This window comes from Neofelis nebulosa, chromosome 9, assembly GCF_028018385.1.
Source record: "Neofelis nebulosa isolate mNeoNeb1 chromosome 9, mNeoNeb1.pri, whole genome shotgun sequence".
Lineage (NCBI taxonomy): Eukaryota > Metazoa > Chordata > Mammalia > Carnivora > Felidae > Neofelis > Neofelis nebulosa.
This window is the reverse complement of record NC_080790.1, coordinates 13209709-13229098: the sequence shown is the minus strand read 5'-3', so window position 1 is coordinate 13229098 and position 19390 is coordinate 13209709. Positions and strand designations below refer to the sequence as shown.

General features: G+C 38.4%; 2 long non-coding RNA genes across 2 annotated transcripts in view; both read right to left on the bottom strand.

The window, feature by feature from the left end:
• Window positions 1–4185: 4185 nt before the first annotated feature.
• Window positions 4186–5801, bottom strand: LOC131486163 (uncharacterized). The gene is made up of 3 exons (XR_009249212.1): window positions 5590–5801; window positions 4653–5231; window positions 4186–4343 (listed from the first exon to the last, which is right to left on the bottom strand). It is a non-coding gene; the product is annotated as an uncharacterized LOC131486163 (long non-coding RNA).
• A 12153-nt stretch (window positions 5802–17954) lies between these two features.
• The window catches only part of LOC131486162 (uncharacterized), a 35727-nt gene continuing 34291 nt past the window's right edge, over window positions 17955–19390 (bottom strand). The window contains exon 3 of the long non-coding RNA XR_009249211.1: window positions 17955–18074. This is a non-coding gene — a long non-coding RNA (uncharacterized LOC131486162). The remainder of the gene's footprint in view (window positions 18075–19390) is intronic.

Here is a 19390-nt window from a genome sequence, read left to right as displayed (position 1 = left end):
TGCTGTCTACTTTGCCCTTTGAGCCTTTAACATATTAATCATGGTTGTTTTAAGTTCTTGGCCAGATAATTTCAGCCATAATAATGCCATGCCTGTTCTGATGCTTGCTCTGTCTCTTCAAACTGTGTTTTTTTGCCTTTTGGTATGCCTTGTGATTTTTTTCTTGGTAGTCTTTTGTGATGTACTGGTTAAAAGTAACTGCTGTAAGTTGGTCTTTCATAATGTGGTGCTGAGGTGTGGGAGTAGAGGAAGTGGCTTATAATCCTAAGAGTAGATCTCAGTCTTTTTTAATGAGCCTATTCCTCTGGATTGTAAACTTAGCATGTTTTTCAATTTTCTTTCTCTCCTCCTTAAGATGACAGGATGGCTAGAATGAGCTGGACTTGGATATTTTCCTTTTTCCATATGGAAAGTTACAGGGGACTAGAGTTGGCCATTTCCCTTCCCCCAGATCAGTTAGGCTCTGATAGAACCCCAGCAGGCTAGGCTCTGGTTAGTTAGTTTCTCTTGAGGGAAAGAACTGTTAAGAACAGAGGACTGTGATGTATTTTAAAATGGTCCTAGGGGCACTTGGATGGCTCAGTCAGTTGAGCATCTGACTTTGACCCAGGTCATGATTTCAGAGTTTGAGAGTTCAAAGGCTGCATTGGGCTTACTGCTGTAATCACAGAGCCTGCTTTGGATTCTCTTTCTCTGCCTTTCCCCTGCTCATGCTCTTTCTCTCAAAAATAAATAAAATTAAAAATAAAAATAAAAACGGTCTTTGGATTAAATCTCATAATATTGTGAGTCCTCCATATGGATGGGTCCTCCTGGAGGATTTTAACTCTCAGAGTTGTCTACACTGAGCCTCCAGCAATTTGTCAATTACAGTTCAGGTTTTCCTACCTTGGAATGGGTTCTCACGTTGGCTTTCACTCTTGTGTCTCTACTTGGTAAGCCATGGCTCCCTGTATTTGCCTTCTACAATCTTGGAGCAGTGGTTCACTCCGTGTCCTGCCTTTTCTTATGTGTCCAAGAAGAGTTGTTGACTTTTCAAGCAGTTCAGCTTTTTACTTGTTAGGATGGAGTGGTAGCTTCTAAGCTTCTTACATGATTAGAATTGGAAACTGGAAGTCTTCTCTTTCCCTTTAATTTCCTCTCTCTCTCTCTCTCTCTATATATATATATATATATATATATATGTATAATTGATAAATTGCTGGAAGCCCAGTGTGGACAACTCTGAGAATTGAAAACCTCCAGGAGGACCCAGCCAGATGGAGGGCCCACAATATTGTGAGATTTAATTCTAGGACCATTTTTATTATATATATATATATATATATATATATATATATATATATATATATACATACACACATATGTAAAATTATATATATATATATATATATATATATATATATATATATAATTTTGAGTTTATTTATTTTGAGAGAGAGAGCATACAAATGAGCAGGGGAGGGGCAGAGAGAGAGGAGAGAAAGAATCCCAAGAAAGTTCCATGCTACCAGTGCAGAGCCAGACACAGGGCTGGATCTCACAAACCATGAGAATCAAGAGTCCAACGCTCAGCCCACTGAGCCACTCAGGTACCCCCACAATACATTTTTAAACATACAGTAATAATTAATTTCACTGAGTTTTTATTTAGTGAAATTTAAAATTTTTAAATATAATTTTACTTATGTCTTTGTACACCATTGCTTCTTATATTCCTTTTCTCCTTTATTTTTGAAATATAGCCTTTATTGATTACTTCAGTAGAATCTGAATAAAAATTCTATTAGTCTTGGTGACACAATTTTTAAAAATTTGTCCTTAATTTTGTCTGTGTATGTATGTATGTGTGTGTGTGTGTGTGTGTGTGTGTGTGTGTGTGTATAAAAATGACTGGTGGTTGTTTTCTCTCAATATATTAAAGTAGCTTTTAAAATTTCTTTACATTAATGGTGGCTGATGATAAATCTTATTGTCTTCCTGATTGTTGCTATTTTACAGATAAACATTTCTTACTCTATGATAGCTTTAAAATTTTTCTATTTATCCAGGATACTTTAAATTTCACTAAATATACATAGAGGTATATATATTTACTAAATATACATAGAGGTATTCATAGAGGTATACATAGAGGTATATATTTCACTAGATATACATAGAGGTATATAGTGATTACATTTCACTAAATATACATAGAGGTATATACTGTTTTGTACTCTGCCTTTTAAATCTGAAGACTTAGCTCTTCCTTCAGTCACAACTATTTTTTTCTTCAAATTTCTGCATATTAACTCTCTCCCATCTTCTTTACTTCTGGAACTATTTTATTGTATTAATAAACTAATTTTTTTAGGGAGAGAGAGCCCCTGTGTGCAAGCAGGGTGGGGGTGAGGTGTGCAGAGGGAGAGGGAGAGAGAAAGGGTAAGCAGACTCCATACTGAGCACAGAGCTCTATGCAGAGATTGATCCCACAGGTCAAGAGGTCATGACCTGAGCTGAAATCAAGGGTCTGGATGCTTAACCAACTGAGCCACCCAGGTACCTCTGGAATTCATTTTGAAGTTATGTTATAAATTATATCCATTATTCATGTTCTTAATTTGTTTCTCACATTTTCTCCCTCTTTAACTTTGAATGCTATGGTTTTGTTATTTTTTTCAGATATGCCTTCCAAATTCATGATTCCTGCCTTGTACTATTTAATTCTCCTAATGAGTTTATTTATTTATTTAAAAAAATTTTTTTTAACGTTTATTTATTTTTGAGACAGAGAGAGACAGAGCATGAATGGGGGAGGGGCGGAGAGAGAGGGAGACACAGAATCGGAAGCAGGCTCCAGGCTCTGAGCCATCAGCCACAGAGCCCAACGCGGGGCTCGAAATCACCGACCGTGAGATGGTGACCTGAGCCGAAGTCGGACGCGTAACCGACTGAGCCACCCAGACGCCCCATAATGAGTTTATTTTTAAATTATATATTTTTACTTGACTTCTTTTGTTTTATGATCTTTTACTTGGTCTTTATTTACGTGTTCTTTATTACCTAAACATTTCACATATACTTATTGTAAAATTTTGTTATCTCCATTTCTACAATGAGAAATCCTTCCATTTGTTAATTCCACAGACTTTCTTGGCATTATGCTTTTCCATAACTAACATTGTGGATACTTCCTAGAATTTCCACATATCTTTGGTCATTAAAGGCCTCTCTATTAAAAGATCTCACAGGTGACTCTGTACAAGTTTGATGGGATTCTTCATTGTTAACCAGCTTTCAGACTACATTCTTAATTCCAGAGTTTTTGAAATATTCAGTTAATATAAACTTAAGAGTAAAAGTAGGTTTCTGATTTCTGGTAGTTGGTTCTCTTTCCAATCACAGTCTGGAATAAGCAACTTTATTCTTTTCTGTGATCTAGGGAAATGGGCAGGTATTTTTCAGTTCAGATGATGTCCACTGCTGGATTCCTATAACATGTGGGCTCTCTGACCTAATTCTAGGTTCCATGTGGCAATTAAAACTCTAATCCCTAAGGTGTGCTTCAGATTCCAGTCCTTCAGTGAGCTCCATAGGTTCAAGGAGTAGTGACCATTACATCTAAGTGTGTCTTTTTCATTCCTTTGACCTAGAAAATTCCCTTTTTTTAAAATGTGAGCAAATAAAAAATCTATTTCTGGTGGTTTGAAGTTGGAAAGGAAGTTTTTGCATCTACTCATGTTGTGTTTTTGCCCATAAATTTTTATTTAAAGGCCATTAAAACATTGCCATTGACCCTGCTGCTAAGATTTCCTGCTAAGGAGGTAGTTTGACAAGTGCACAAAAATTTGAGGTTATCCATTGCAATAGAGAAAAGTAGTAAAGACCTTAAATCTCCTGGGAGAAGAAATCTTCAAATAAATGATGTACAAAAATATATTGATTATTATAGAGCCAGCAGATGCAATAGTTAAATCCTATTTTTTTCATAGAGATATAAAATTATGATGAAGATGATGAAGATGAATATGGTAATATTTAATCCTTGTATAGAGCTTGCTTTGTGCTGGATACTATTCTAAATAACACACACACACACACACACACACACACACACACACTTTTACTTATTTAATCCTCAAAATAACTCTAGGATTCCAGTAGTATAAATTTTCTCCCATTTTACAAATGAGAACACTGCTGTGGAAACTTTAATAACCTGATCATGGTAACAAACAATTAATATGACATGTGTATGTAAAATATGGGAACATACACATGTATTTACAAAATATCCCTCTTGATTGAAGAACACACAGGGGAATGATTCTCTTGGTTGCTTCTGTGGAGATAAGTGGTGCCTGGGGAACAAAAATGGAGGAAGACTGTTAAGGTTTGATCTACGTGAATAGGTTAATTATTTTAAAATTAAATGGGGCACCTGGGTGGCTCAGTTGGTTGTTTCTGACTTCAGCTCAGGTCGTGGTCTTGTGGTTCGTGGGTTCAAGCCCCGTGTTGGGCTCTGTGCTGATAGCTTAGAGCCTGGAGCCTGCTTCTGATTCTATGTCTCCCTCTCTCCCTGTCCCTCCCCTGTTCACTCAAAGGTGTCTCTCAAAGGTGAATAAATGTTAAAAAAAAATGTTTTTTAATTAAATAAATGAAGTAGTTACCTGGGCCTGGGCCTGGGTTTATATGAATGTAAAAGAAAAATATTGAGGATTTCAGACAGAAGAAGCATATGGGGCAAATGGTCTGAGGCACATGGTCTGTGCCTGACTCCACAATGGTCTGTGGAGAACAGTGAGTATTTGTTGGTGTCCAGGATGTAGAGCACATGCCGTGGAATGATGAGGACATAATCCAGATCGATTTGTGCTTGACACCAGTCCCTTCTATCACCATTGCTCGTTGCTTATATTTGACTTGTAATGTGGACACAGTGCTGTTGCAATAGCAGGTTTTCAAAGGTGTTGGCACCACTCTGATAGACTCCTTCTCCAAATTCCACATCCTCCTTCTATTCTTACTCTGAAGTTTATTTATGCATTTCAGAAGAAACCAGATGCTACGATTGAATTAAATCATTGCGGTGGAACAAATTTCCCTTCTTGTCACTTGAAGGAATAGCAAGTTTTTATTCCTTTTCTTTAAAATTCTTAGTAGATCATTTATGTTTTCTTTTAAAATTTTCAGCCACAATTGGTTCCCAAGATATTCCAGAAGTTCATTTTTGCTTCATTAAACCTCTTCTGGATGAAGATATTAGAAATAGTTGTTTGTCTTAAAATGGAGTGTTTCTGCTATGTAAGTCTATGCAGGGAGGAGAGCTGATGGTGCCCATAGGGAAGACTTGAGATGACCTTGAGAACACCAAGAGATTATCTTACCAAGATAAAAAGTGAGCATTCTGACAGTTTTACTGTATTATGGAGAGAGAGCAGGAAGAGTGGGAAGGAAGGAAGGAAGGAAGGAAGGAAGGAAGGAAGGAAGGAAGGAAGGAAAAGGGAGGGAAGGAGGAAAGGAAGGAAGGAAGGAAGGAAGGAAGGAAGGAAGGACAGAAGGAAAAAAGGAAGGAAGGAAGGGAGGAAGGAAGGAAGAAAATCTTACCTATTTAATAATCAAAGCCTGGATGCTAAAACTGACTTAGTCTTTGATTAGCTATACGATGATATTTTGATTCCTCTCTTGCAACACATCCCCTTATTGTATGGGTCATATCGTCTACATCAAAGCAAGAGGTTTTATATTGTATTGTTTTACATTATATAAGAACAATTCTATTCTAATTTGAAGAGTGTCTTTGAGAGTGTGACGTAGAGTTAGTGTCACATTCTAAGAACATTGCTGGGTCACAGACAAGCCTTAGATAAGGCTGTGAGAACATTCTGGTTCTCTCTGGTAGTCTAATTCTGGGAATCTTATTTCAGAGCTGTGTTCTAATTATTGTACTATACAACCATATCTCTGGTGGTTGGTGAGAGAGTGTGGAGACAGGAAAAGAGATTTCAGAGCTCATGCTGAAATATACCAGTGGTCTATTTGTTCATCTTTACATCAACAAATGTATTAATTTTTGTAGTTTTATAACAAATCTCGATATCCTTTAGAGTAAATTCTCGGACATTGTTCTTCAAACCATCTTGGCTATTCTTGACTGTTTGAATATTCATATATGCCTTAAAACCAGCCTGTCAATTTCCACAAAAGAACTTTTCTTTTATTTTAATACTAATTTTTATCATTTAATTTGCACTGTGGAACTGCAAGTATTACTTCCTCCTAATATAGGAACATGTATCACATATATTAAAAGAGATAGGAAAACTTCATTCTCTTCCTTTTGAGGTTTTGAACTCTCATTCAATTCATTATTTTCATGGGAACTAGTGTAATCTTTTCCATAGCCATTTATAACAGTTGGCTTCAGTGTGGAACACCAATTTTTAAATAGTCTTTAAAATACAGACTTTGAAGAGGACACAAAGAATTGGAAAAGTATTCCATGCTCATGGATTGGAAAAACAAACATTGTTAAAACGTCTATGTACATTTGATGTAATCCCTATCAAAATACCACCAGCATTCTTCACAGAGCTAGAACGAACAATCCTAAAATTTGTTTGGAACCACAGATGACCCTGAATAGCCAAAGCAATTGTGAAAATACACACACACACACACACACACACACACACACACACAGCTGGAGACGTCATGATGCTGGATTTCACGATATATTACAAAGCTGAAGTTATCAAGACCGTATGGTACTCGCACAAAAACAGATACATAGATCAATGGAACAGAATAGAAAACCCAGAAAGGGACTCACGAACTATATAGTCAATTCATCTTTGACAAAGAAGGAAAGAATATCCAATGGAAAAAAGTATCTCCATTTTTTAAAATATGAAATTTATTGTCAGATTGGGTTTCCATACAACACCCAGTGCTCATCCCAACAGATGACCTCCTCAATGCCCATCACCCGCTTTCCCCTCCCTCCTACCCCCCATCAACCCTCAGTTTATTCTCAGTTTTTTAAGAGTCTCTTTTGGTTTGGCTCCCTCCCTCTCTGTAACTTTGTATTTCCCCTTCCCCTCGCCCATGGTCTTCTGTTAAGTTTCTCGGGATCCACGTAAGAGTGAAAACATATGGTATCTCTCTTTCTCTGTATGACTTATTTCACTTAGCATAACACTCTTCAGTTCCATCCACGTTGCTACAACTGGACAGATTTCATTCTTTCTCATTGCCACGTAGTATTCCATTGTATCTATAAACCACAACTTCTTTATCAATTCATCAGTTGATGGACATTTAGGCTCTTTCTGTAATTTGGCTATTGTTGAAGGTTCTGCTATAAGCATTGGGGTACAAGTGACCCTATGCATCAGCACTCCTGTATTCCTTGGTAAATTCCTAGCCGTGCTATTGCTGGGTCATAGGGTAGGTCTATTTTTAATTTTTTGAGGAACCTCCACACTGTTTTCCAGAGCAGCTGTACCAGTTTGCATTCCCACCAACAGTGCAAAAGGGTTCCCGTTTCTCGACATCCTCTCCAGCATCTATAGTCTCCTGATTTGTTCATTTTAGCCACTCTGACTGGCATGAGGTGGTATAGCAGTGTGGTTTTGATTTGTATTTCCCTGATAAGGACTGACGTTGAGCATCTTTTCATGTGCCTGTTGACCATTTGGATGTTTTCTTTAGAGAAACGTCTATTCATGTCTTCTGCCCATTTCTTCACTGGATTATTTGTTTTTCAAGTGGGGAGTTTGGTGAGTTCTTTATAGATTTTGGATACTAGCCCTGTGTCCGATATGTCATTTGTAAATATCTTTTCCCATTTCATCGGTTGCCTTGTAGTTTTGTTGATTGTTTCCTTTGCAGTGCAAAAGCTTTTTATCTTGATGAGGTCCCAGTAGTTCATTTTTTGCTTTTAATTCCCTTGCCTTTGGAGATGTGGTAAGAAATTGCTGCAGCTGAGGTCAGAGAGGTGTTTTCCTGCTTTCTCCTCTAGGGTTTTGATGGTTTCCTGTCTCACATTCAGGTCCTTTATCCATTTTGAGTTTATTTTTGTGAATGGTGTAAAAAAGTGGTCCAGTTTCATTCTTCTGCATGTTGCTGTCCAGTTCTCCCAGAACCATTTGTTAAAGAGACTGTCTTTTTTCCATTGGATACTCTTTCCTGCTTTGTCAAGGATTATTTGGCCATACATTTGTGGGCCCAATTCTGGGGTCTCTATTCTATTCCATTTGTCTGTGTGCCTGTTTTTGTGCCAATACCATGCTGTCTTGATGATGACAGCTTTGTAGTGGAGGCTAAAGTCTGGGATTGTGATGCCTCCCACTTTGGTTTTCTTCTTCAATATTATTTTGGCTATTTGGGGTCTTTTGTGGTTCCATACAAATTTTAGGATTGCTTGTTCTAGCTTTGAGAATAATGCTGGTGCAATTTTGATTGGGATTGCATTGAATATGTAGATCACTTTGGGTAGTATTGACATTTTAACAATATTTATTCTCCCAATCCATGAGCAAGGAATGTTTTTCCATTTCTTTGTATCTTCTTCAATTTCCTTCATAAGCTGTCTATAATTTTTAGCATACAGATCTTTTATATTTTTGGTTTTGTTTATTCCTAGGTATTTTATGATTTTTGGTGCAGTTGTGAATGGGATCAGTTTCTGTATTTGTCTTTCTGTTGATTTATTATTAATGTACAAGAATGCAACTGATTTCTGAACATTAATTTTTATCCTGCGACTTTGCTGAATTCGTGTATCAGTACTAGCAGACTTTTGGTGGAGTCTATCAGGTTTTCCATATATAATATCATGTCATCTGCAAAAAGTGAAAGCTTGACTTCATCTTTGCCAATTTTGATGCCTTTGATTTCCTTTTGTTGTCTGATTGCTGAAGCTAGCAGTTCCAACACTATGTTAAAAAACAGTGGTGAGAGTGGACATCCCTGTCGTGTTCCTGATCTCAGGGGGAAAGCTCTCAGTTTTTCCCCATTGAGGATGATATTAGCTGTGGGCTTTTCATAATTGGCTTTTATGATGTTTAAGTATGTTCCTTCTATGCCAACTTTCTTGAGGGTTTTTATTAAAAAGGATGCTGAATTTTGTCAAATGCTTTTTCTGCATCGATTGACAGGATCATATGGTTTTTATCTTTTATCAATGTGATGTATGACATTGATTGATTTGCGAATGTTGAACCAGCCCTGCAGCCCAGGAATGAATCCCACTTGATCATGGTGAATAATTCTTTTTATATGCTATTGAATTCTATTTGCTAGTATCTTGTTGAGAATTTTTGCATCCATATTCATCAGGGATATTGGCCTGTAGTTCTCTTTTTTTGCTGGGTCTCTGTCTGGTTTGGGAATCAAAGTAATGCTGGCTTAATAGAATGAGTCTGGAAGTTTTCCTTCCCTTTCTACTTTTTGGAACAGCTTGAGAAGGATAGGTATTATCTCTGCTTTAAATGTCTGGTAGAATTCCCCAGGGAAGCCATCTGGTCCTGGACTCTTATTTGTTGGGAGATTTTTGATAACTGATTCAATTTCTTCGCTGGTTATGGGTCTGTTCAAGTTTTCTATTTCTTCCTGTTTGAGTTTTGGAGTGGGTGCTTAGGAATTTGCACCCTGTGTGGGTGCTTAGGAATTTGTCCATTTCTTCCAAGTTGTCCAGTTTGTTGGCATATAATTTTTCATAGTATTCCCTGATAATTGCTTTATTTCTGAGGGATTGGTTTTAATAATTCCATTTTCATTCATGATTTTATCTATTTGTGTCCTCTCCCTTTTCTTTTTAAGAAGCTTGGCTAGAGGTTTATCAATTTTGTTTATTTTTCCAAAAAATCAAGTCTTGGTTTCATTGATCTGCTCTACAGTTTTTTAGATTCTATGTTGTTTCTTTCTGCTATGATCTTTATTATTTCTCTTCTTCTGCTGGGTTTGGGGTGCCTTTGCTGTTCTGCTTCTATTTCCTTTTGGTGTGCTGTTAGATTTTGTATTTGGGATTTTTTGTTTCTTTTTTTTAATTATATTTTTTATTTTTAAAATTTACATCCAAATTAACATATAGTGCAACAATGATTTCAGCAGTAGATTCCTTAGTGCCACTTACCCATTTAGCCCATATCCCCTCCCCCAACCCCTCCAGTAACCCTCAGTTTGTTCTCCATATTTATGAGTCTCTTCTGTTTTGTCCCTCTCCCCCCCCCCGTTTTCATATTATTTTTGTTTCCCTTCCCTTATGTTCATCTGTTTTGTCTCTTAAAGTCCTCATATGAGTGAAGTCATATGATTTTTGTCTTTCTCTGACTGATTAATTTCACTTAGCGTAATACCCTCCAGTTCCATCCACGTAGTTGCAAATGGCAAGATTTCATTCTTTTTGATAGCCAAGTAATACTCCGTTGTATATATATACACCACATCTTCTTTATCCATTCATCCATACAGGGACATTTGGGCTCTTTCCATACTTTGGCTATTGTTGATAGTTCTGCTATAAACATGGGGGTGCATATGTCCCTTTGAAACAGCACACCTATATCCCATGGATAAATGCCTAGTAGTGCAATTGCTCAGTCATAGGGTAGTTCCATTTTTAGTTTTTGAGGAACCTCCATACTGTTTTCCAGAGTGGCTGCACCAGCTTGCATTCCCATGGGATTTTTCTTGTTCTTGAGATAGTCCTGGATTGCAATTTATTTTCCTCTCAGGACTGCCTTCGCTGCATCCCAAAGCGTTTGGATTGTTGTATTTTCATTTTCATTTGTTTCCATATATTTTTTAATTTCTTGTCTAATTGCCTGGTTGACCCATTCATTCTTTAGTAGGGTTTTCTTTAACCTCCATACTTTTGGAGGTTTTCCAGGCTTTTTCCTGTGGATGATTTCAAGTTTCATAGCATTGTGGTCTGAAAGTATGCATGATATGATCTCAGTTCTTTTATACTTATGAAGGGCTGTTTTGTGACCCAGTATGTGGTCTATCTTGGATAATGTTCCATGTGCACTAGAGAAGAAAGCATATTCTTTTGCTTTGGGATGCAGAGTTCTAAATATATCTGTCAAGTCCATCTGATCCAATGTATCATTCAGGGGTCTTGTTTCTTTATTGATCCTGTGTCTATATGATCTATCCATTGTTGTAAGTGGAGTATTAAAGTCCCCTGCAATGACCACATTCTTATCAGTAAGGTTGCTTATGTTTGTGTTTAATTGTTTTATATATTTGTGGACTTCCGTATTCAGTGCATAGACATTTATAATTGTTAGCTCTTCCTGATGGATAGACCCTATAATCATTATATATTGCCCTTCTTCATCTCTTGTTACAGCCTTTAATTTAAAGTGTAGTTTGTCTGATATAAGTATGGCTACGCCAGCTTTCTTTTGACTTCCAGAAGCATGATAGACAGTTCTCCATTCCCTCACTTTCAATCTGAAGGTGTCAGGTCTAAAATGAGTCTCCTGTAGATAGCAAATAGATGGGTCTTGTTTTTTTAATATATCCATTATGTTACCTTATGTCTTTTGGTTGGAGCGTTTAGTCCATTTACATTCAGTGTTATTATGGAAAGATATGGGTTTAGAGTCATTGTGATATCTGTAGATTTCATGCTTGTAGTGATGTCTCTGGTTCTTTGTGGTCCTTGCAACATTTCACTCACAGAGTCCCCCTTATGATCTCTTGTAGGGCTGGTTTAGTGGTGATGAATTCCTTCATTTTTTGTTTGCTTGGAAAACGTTTATCTCTCCTTCTATTCTGAATGACAGACTTTCTGGATAAAGGATTCTTGGCTGCATGTTTTTACTGTTCATCACATTGCCATTTTGTTTTCCTGCCATTCCTTTCTGGCCTGCCAAGTTTCAGTAGATATGTCTTCCACTAGTCTTATGGGTCTCCCTTTATAATTTAGAGCCTGTTTATGCCTCGCTGCTTTCAGAATTTTTTCTTTATCCTTGTATTTTGCCAGTTTCACAATGGTATGTCATGCAGAAGATCATTTCAAGTTACGTCTGAAGGGAGTTCTCTGTGCCTCTTGAATTTCAATGCCTGTTTCCTTCCCCAGATCAGGGAAGTTCTCAGCTATGATTTGTTCAAGTACACCTTCAGCCCCTTTCTCTCTCTTCTGGAATTCCTATGATATGGATATTGTTCCGTCTGATTGCATCACTTAGTTCTCTAATTTTCCCCTCATACTCCTGGATTTTTTTTCTCTCTCTTTTTCTCAGATTCCTCTTTTTCCATAATTTTATCTTCAAATTCACCTCTTCTCTCATCTGCCTCTTCAATTCGTGCTATGGCTGCCTCCATTTTATTTTGGATCTCATTTATAGCATTTTTTTTTAGTTCCTCATGATTATTTCTTAGTCCTTTGGTCTCTGTAATAATAGATTCTCTGCTGTCCTGTATGCTTTTTTCAAGCCCAGTGATTAATTTTATGACTATTATTCTAAATTCTTGTTCAGTTATATTGCTTAAATCGGTTTTGATCAATTTGTTAGCTGTCACTACTTCCTGGAGTTTCTTTTGAGGAGAATTCTTCCGTTTTGTCATTTTGGGTAGTCCCTGTAGTAGCTCCAAACTGCAGGGCACTTCCCTTGTGCTGTCTGGAGAAACTTGTGTTGGTGGGCAGGGCCACAGTCAGACCTGATGTCTGCCCCCAGCCCATTGCTGGGGCCACAGTAAGACTGGTGTGTACCTTATCTTCCCCTCTCCCAGGGGCAAAACTCACTGTGGAGTGGTGTGGCCCCTGTCTGGGCTGCTTGCACACTGCCAGGTGTGTGGTGCTGCTTCGATAGGATCTGGCCAAGTGTGTATTAGACAGGGTGGATCTGCAAGGTACACAGGGGTGGGAGGGGCAGGCTTAGCTCACTTTGCCCTCAGTGGTCGACTGAGGAGGGGCCCTGCAGCACCGGGAAGGAGGCAGACCCGTTGGAGGGATGGATCCACAGAAGCACAGCGTTGTGTGTTTGCGCAGTGCGAGCAAGTTCAGTGAAATGGTTTCCTTTGGGGTTTCGTCTGGGGAATGGGAGAGGGAGATGGTGCTTTCCAGTGCCTTTGTTCCCCGCTGAGGTCTCTTCTTCCTGGAGTCAACAGCTCTCCTTCCTGGCGTCCTCTTGCCCTCCCCACTCTCCGAGAATAGAGCTGTTGACTTTTAACATTCCAGATGTTAAGCCCTGCTGGCTGTCAGAACTCATGCAATCTGGCCCCTCTGCTTTTGCAAGCGAGGCTTTGGGGGCCCTGCCTTGCCCAGAGGGCTGCCCCTCCACTGCTCCAGCTCCCTCCCACCAGTCTATATAGCATGCACCACCTCTCCTCCCTTCCTACCCTCTTCTGTGGGCCTCTTGTCTACCCTTGGCTCTGGAGAGTTCATTCTGCTAGTCTTCTGGCAGTTTTCTGTGTTATTTAGGCCAATGTGGGTGGAATCTAAGCAATCAGCAGGACGAGGTGAGTCCAGAGTCCTCTTATCCCGCCATCTCCCTTCCTGTCTCTAAAGACAGTATCTTCAATATATAGTGTTGGGAAAATTAGATGGCAACATGCATAAGAATGAAACTGGACCATATACAAAAATAAATTCAAAATGAATGAAATACCTAAATGTGAAGCAGGAAATCATCAAGATCCTAGAAGACAACACAGGCAGCAACCTCTTTGACCTTGGCTGGAGCAACTTCTTACTTACTATACTTACTAAACATGTTGCTGAACGCAAGGGAAACAAAAGCAAACATGAACTATTGGAACTTCATCAAGATAAAAAGGTTCTGTGCAGCAAAGGAAACAATCCACAAAAGCAGCCTAGGGAATGGGAGAAGATATTTGCAAACAACATGTCTGATAAAAGATTAGTATCCAAAATCTATAAAGAATGTATCAAACTCAACACCCAAAAAACAACCCAAGTAAGAAATGGGCAGAAGAGATGAGTAGACACTTTTGCAAAGACATCCAGATGGCTAATAGACACTGAAAAGATGCTCAACATCCCTCATCATCAGGGAAATAGAAATCAAAACCACACTGAGATACTACCTCACACCTTTCAGAATGGCTAAAATTAACAACACAAGGAACAACGGGTGTTGCTGAGGCTGCAGAGAAAGGAGAACCCTTTTGTACTGCTGGCGGGAATGAAAACTAGTGCAGCCACCCTGGAGAAAAGTATGGAGGTTTCTCTAAAACTAAAAATAGAACTACCGTATGATCCAGCAATTGCTCTATTAGGTATTTACCCAAAGGATACAAAAATACAGATTTGCAGTGGTATGTGCACCCCAATGTTTATAGAAGCATTATTAACAATAGCCGAATATGGAGAGAGCCCAAATGTCCATGAACTGATGAATGGATAAAGAAGACATGGTATATATACACAATGGAATATTACTCAACCATTAAAAAGAATGAAATCTTGCCCTTTGCAATGGCATGGGTGGAGCTGTAATGTATTATGCTAAGTGAAATAAGTCAATCAGAAAGACAAATACCATGTGATTTCACTCATATGTGGAATTTAGGAAACAAAATAGATGAATACATGGGAAGTGGGGGATAAAGAGGCTCTTAACAATAGAGAACAAACTGAGGGTTAATGGAGGGAAATAGATGGGAGATGGGCTAGATGGGTAATGGGCATTAAGGAGGACCCTTGTGATGAGCACTGGATGTTGTATGTAAGTGATGAATCATTGAATTCTACTCCTGGAACCAATATTGCACTGTATATTAGCCAACTAAATTTTAATTAATTAAATAAATAAATGTTTTTTCTTCTTTTATTTATCTCTCACTTCACTCATATTGGCCCAATTTTTTGAACTCTGTAAGTTATGCCAATGAATGTGTCTAAGTTAACAATAAGTATTATCAGGGACCTTTAAAAATAGACCCCAAAACTCAAGCAAAATGATGTTTGAAGATCCATATTTTTATGATGACATCTATTCTACTTTCTATTTTAAAAATGATTAATTGAATTAAGGTAAAGGAAAATCAAATAACTTGTCCAAGATCATACAGCTTGGGTGATATAGCTGATGAAAATGTTGGAGCTAAAATGAAATCTAGACTCCCTAACTTCTAAAAGGATATTTTGCTCCTTTTAAGACTGTCTCCTTGGCCTTATCATTCTTTCCAACATGAATAACCCCCTCCCCCACCCTCATTTTTACCAGGTGAGGGTCCATGTACTCATGAACTTGCAGCACCAGACTGTCTCACCCCAGAAACTGCTGCTGATTATCTCTGTCAAAGTAGTCTTTACTTGCTGATTCCTATAATTCTTTGTACCTCTCTCTCACATACTTCTCTCATTCTGTTTTTTATTTATACAAGTTACTTCTTTCTAGCCATATTGCAAATGCCTTGATGGCAGGAACTGACTTTTATAAATTTGGTATTCACGGTGCCTAGCCCCTTGTCCAGCATAGGATAGGTACTTACTGCTTGTTTAATAAATTGGATGAATTAAGGAATTCGGTAAGTAGAGAAAATGTCTCAGTATACCCATGGAAAGGCATTTGGGATATGGATGAGAAGGACAGAATATATTAACTTAAAAAAAATCCATATAGTTTCTCCTCTTAAATGAGAAAAATGTTAGTGTCAATAAGAAAATCAGGTGATACTTGTTGCTAGTACATTTATTGTTCCCATCGAGGGACAGATGTCCCTCCTCATGTGCTCTGCTGGGGCTGGGATGACTATCTCCATATTCTGGAGACAATGTGTTCTTTGTGGCCTTAGAAACAGAAACATAGGCTATGCTATAAGTCATATCAGATTTTGAATTGATGCTTTCACCTTCTCCTTAAGATAAGCCTGAAATTTCATTCTTTGAAGAAAAATGAGAATCTGGCTTGTTTATTGTGAGAACATAGGTCATCTGAAAAGGCAAACAGTTTTCAAATTAAAGATGGTATCTTGTGTATTAGAGAAAACAGGACCGTGAAGGCTGCCCGGAGCTACAGGAAGAGCACACCTCCCTGGTTGGGAGCGAACGCTGCCTCATCTTGGAAACCATGGCAAGTCACTTAATCTTTTAGGGCCTCAGTCTTTCAGCATCCAAGTGGGAAAGATAATTTTCTGGTATCATGTAAGGTTTAGAAATGAGATTCATATCTCTACAGTGTTGGGCAATTGTGAGGGAGTGTTCCTAATGGAAACAACTACTGATGTGGTCAGCAAATAATTGAACTGGGAATTTGAGGGCTCACAGCTGAGATCAGCAAAGTTAAAAATCTGGCTTTCTCTGGTCTGAGCAGTGGAGGATGGGGTGGAGTCAGTGGCTTCTCTGGCTTGGCCTCTCCTCACCCTTGAATCTTGATAAAATGAGAGTTTGAAAGCCACCATCTTACCTCATTTTATCGTCACTGCTCAGTTATGTTCATTATTCATGCTACTTCAGAGATCACAAACCTGAACTTTATGCCGTGCTCCAGGTCTAACAATCAATACGTAGTTGAGATAAAACCTGCACACAGATTGTATGACTCCAAATTATGCGTTTCTAGGAGAGAATGATGATTACATTCCTTCTGTGACAACAGCAGCTAAGAAATAATAAGCCTATTCATTTATAAAAACTGAGTCTAGGCTTTCAAAATGTCGAGTTTAGTGTGATTATCAAAGTGTAAATCCTCTTATGTTTGTAACTTGTAAACACTGAAGAGGATGAATTATTTAACAGATAGAAACAACTTGTCATCTATCATTGCAGAGTGAGGAAGAAAGTGTTTGCTGGTAGAATTTATGACTTTGACATCTCAATTTAGGTTGTCCCTTTGGAACACCCAGATATGCTGAATTTATATGATCTGCATTCACACAGTTTCATATAGGTAAACAAAACACACTGTAGAGGAAAAATTCCATTTTACAGATACCTATAGAAAATCTCAGAGTATTCTTAGACTTCTCATTGAAAGTGCAGATTGGAAAACATGTTAAAAGCCTTTAGCCCAATACTTGTCTGATATTTGGCCCTCTCTTTAAGTCATTAGACTGTGTTCACTCTACCTCTGTTTGCACCCTTCCACAGTGAAAGGGCTGGAAGTTCATGTGAGAAGCACAGTGTAATAAGGCCATGGCCACTGGAATCTGAGACGTGACCTGAAATCCCTGTTCTGTCCCTTAGAAGATATGATTATTGACTTGTCACTTAATAGTTGTGTTCATGCTTTCATTTATTCATCATTCACCCACAGATATTGACTGAGTACCCACCATGTGGTGGATACTGTGCTGAGAGCTACAGATTCCATGTAATATTTAAGTCACAGCACTTACCTCCACAGTGACTGAGGCCAAATAGAGTTGAAATGATAAGATAATGGACTTGAAAGTGCTTTTACGGTGGAAAAGTCTGATACGATGTTAGATATTATCTCCTCGGGTAGGACTTTAGTGGGGATAGCATTAAAATATAATTTCAGATCAAATGAAATTTTGGTTTAAATAGTTGATGGGAATAGATCTGGGAGAAAACAGGCTGCTCTGAGGGGCTATGCCAAGACAGAGATGCCATAGGAGCATGGTGCTTGCTTACCTTTCTAGGGGAGCACTGTGGATGGTGGAGAGGGTCCTGATTTGCAGCGAGGTTTTAGAAGGCTGTGGAGTATGAGGAGCTGAAAGGGGGTCAACAGAAGACTGTGTACTGTGAGCTGTAATCCAGTCACTCAGCCATCCAAATTTTCCACACTCACGGACTTCTGAATATGATGAGATTTGTTCCAGAGAACTGTGAAGGGGCTCGACTTCAGGACTGGGTTTACATGGGACAGAATCCAGTAACACTCATTGAAGTGAATGTAGAGAGGACTATGTAAGAGGAAGGGAGGCATGAGAACCTAGGGAGCAGTTTCAATTGCCACAGACCTGGAAATGATATTTGGACCTTATTTAATGAGATCTCTGCAACAGTCTTTTTTTGCTGAATAACTTACAAAATTAATCAAGCCTATTCTTCATGTTGTGTGAATCCACTGCAGCTCTGTTCCACGCAGTTTCATTCTGTCATCCAAGCTGAGGGAGCAGCCTCTAATTGGGACATGCTAGTCTCACTGCAAAAGGAAAAGAGTGGTGTCAGGATTATGTCAAGACTCTTAAACCTTCTGCAAAGAAATATTACTTCTGCTCACATTCATTGGCCAAACAAATCACATAGCCAAGCCTGATGTCAGTGTGGCAGGAAGGTATGATCTTGTTACAGAAAGAGGAAGTGAATAATTTAGAACAGTCATGAAGTTTTCAAAACATCTAAGGGCTGGGAAACACAAGCCCACATCAAAATTACATGAGTGCATAAGCAAAGTACTCTTTGGAGAGCTAGGAGTTATTCAGCCCTCAAACTCGAAAAGATGATGGAGCATTGGGGTGATGGAGAATTACGTAGCAGTAAAGGTTGCAGGTGAAAAGGAAGGTTCAAGCCAATTTTTAAATAAGTTTTGAGTCCCATGAAGAGAAATGTGCCTTTAATTTTTATAAAGTGAGTATTTTTTATGCAGATCATTAATATTTTTAGCACTCCTTTCTTGTGGCAGTATGAAGGATGAATGGAAGAGGTAAGAAATATAGATAGAAAAATCAGCTGGATATGGATAGAAAAGTCCAAGAAAGTAATGACAGTGGAGAAGTAAATGCAAATAAAAATATAAGGAATGATCAAAAGTTTCAGAGATGTGTTTGGCAGGACCTGGCAGCAGGTTTGTTGTCATTGAGCTGGAAGAATTATACTGTTAACAATCCCATTAACATGAGATTTACAAAGATATTAATAGAGAAATAATATGGCAGCAAGGTTTGCTTAGCTTCCTTAGAAGCAAAAGTTCCTTTAGAAGCATAGTAACAGTCTCATCCACCCATTGTGACCTTGAGGAGCAAATAAAAGTCACAGGGTGGAAATTCCACTGGTCCTCACTGGTATGGATGTAGCAGGTATTCATGGCTTATGTACATTCTTGTTGGCCTCTTCTGATCATGGTTGGGGTCTATGACCTATAAGCTAAGAAATATTTTGAATGCCATTTGTGCACACCAGGTCACTTTATCCCTTTATTTTTCTAGTCTACATGGTATCACTGAGTGGGGACAGAAATGGGTATCCAAATTCAATGATTCCATCCTCTTCCCCAGAACACAGAGTTATGTTGCTTTATTGGCTTATAGAGGACCTCATAGGAAAACATATTGACCCATATCTGAACATTCTGCATTGACCAATGGCTTCCTTATTTTTCCATTGGGAGAGAAATAACGTTTCATTCTTACTCCCAGCATAACTCATATCAATCTTCATGAGTCGTGGTTGTGGTCAAATATTCTTTCTCACTTCCCAGTTGTAGCACAAACATCTCGCATTTCCCTTGGTACCAACACT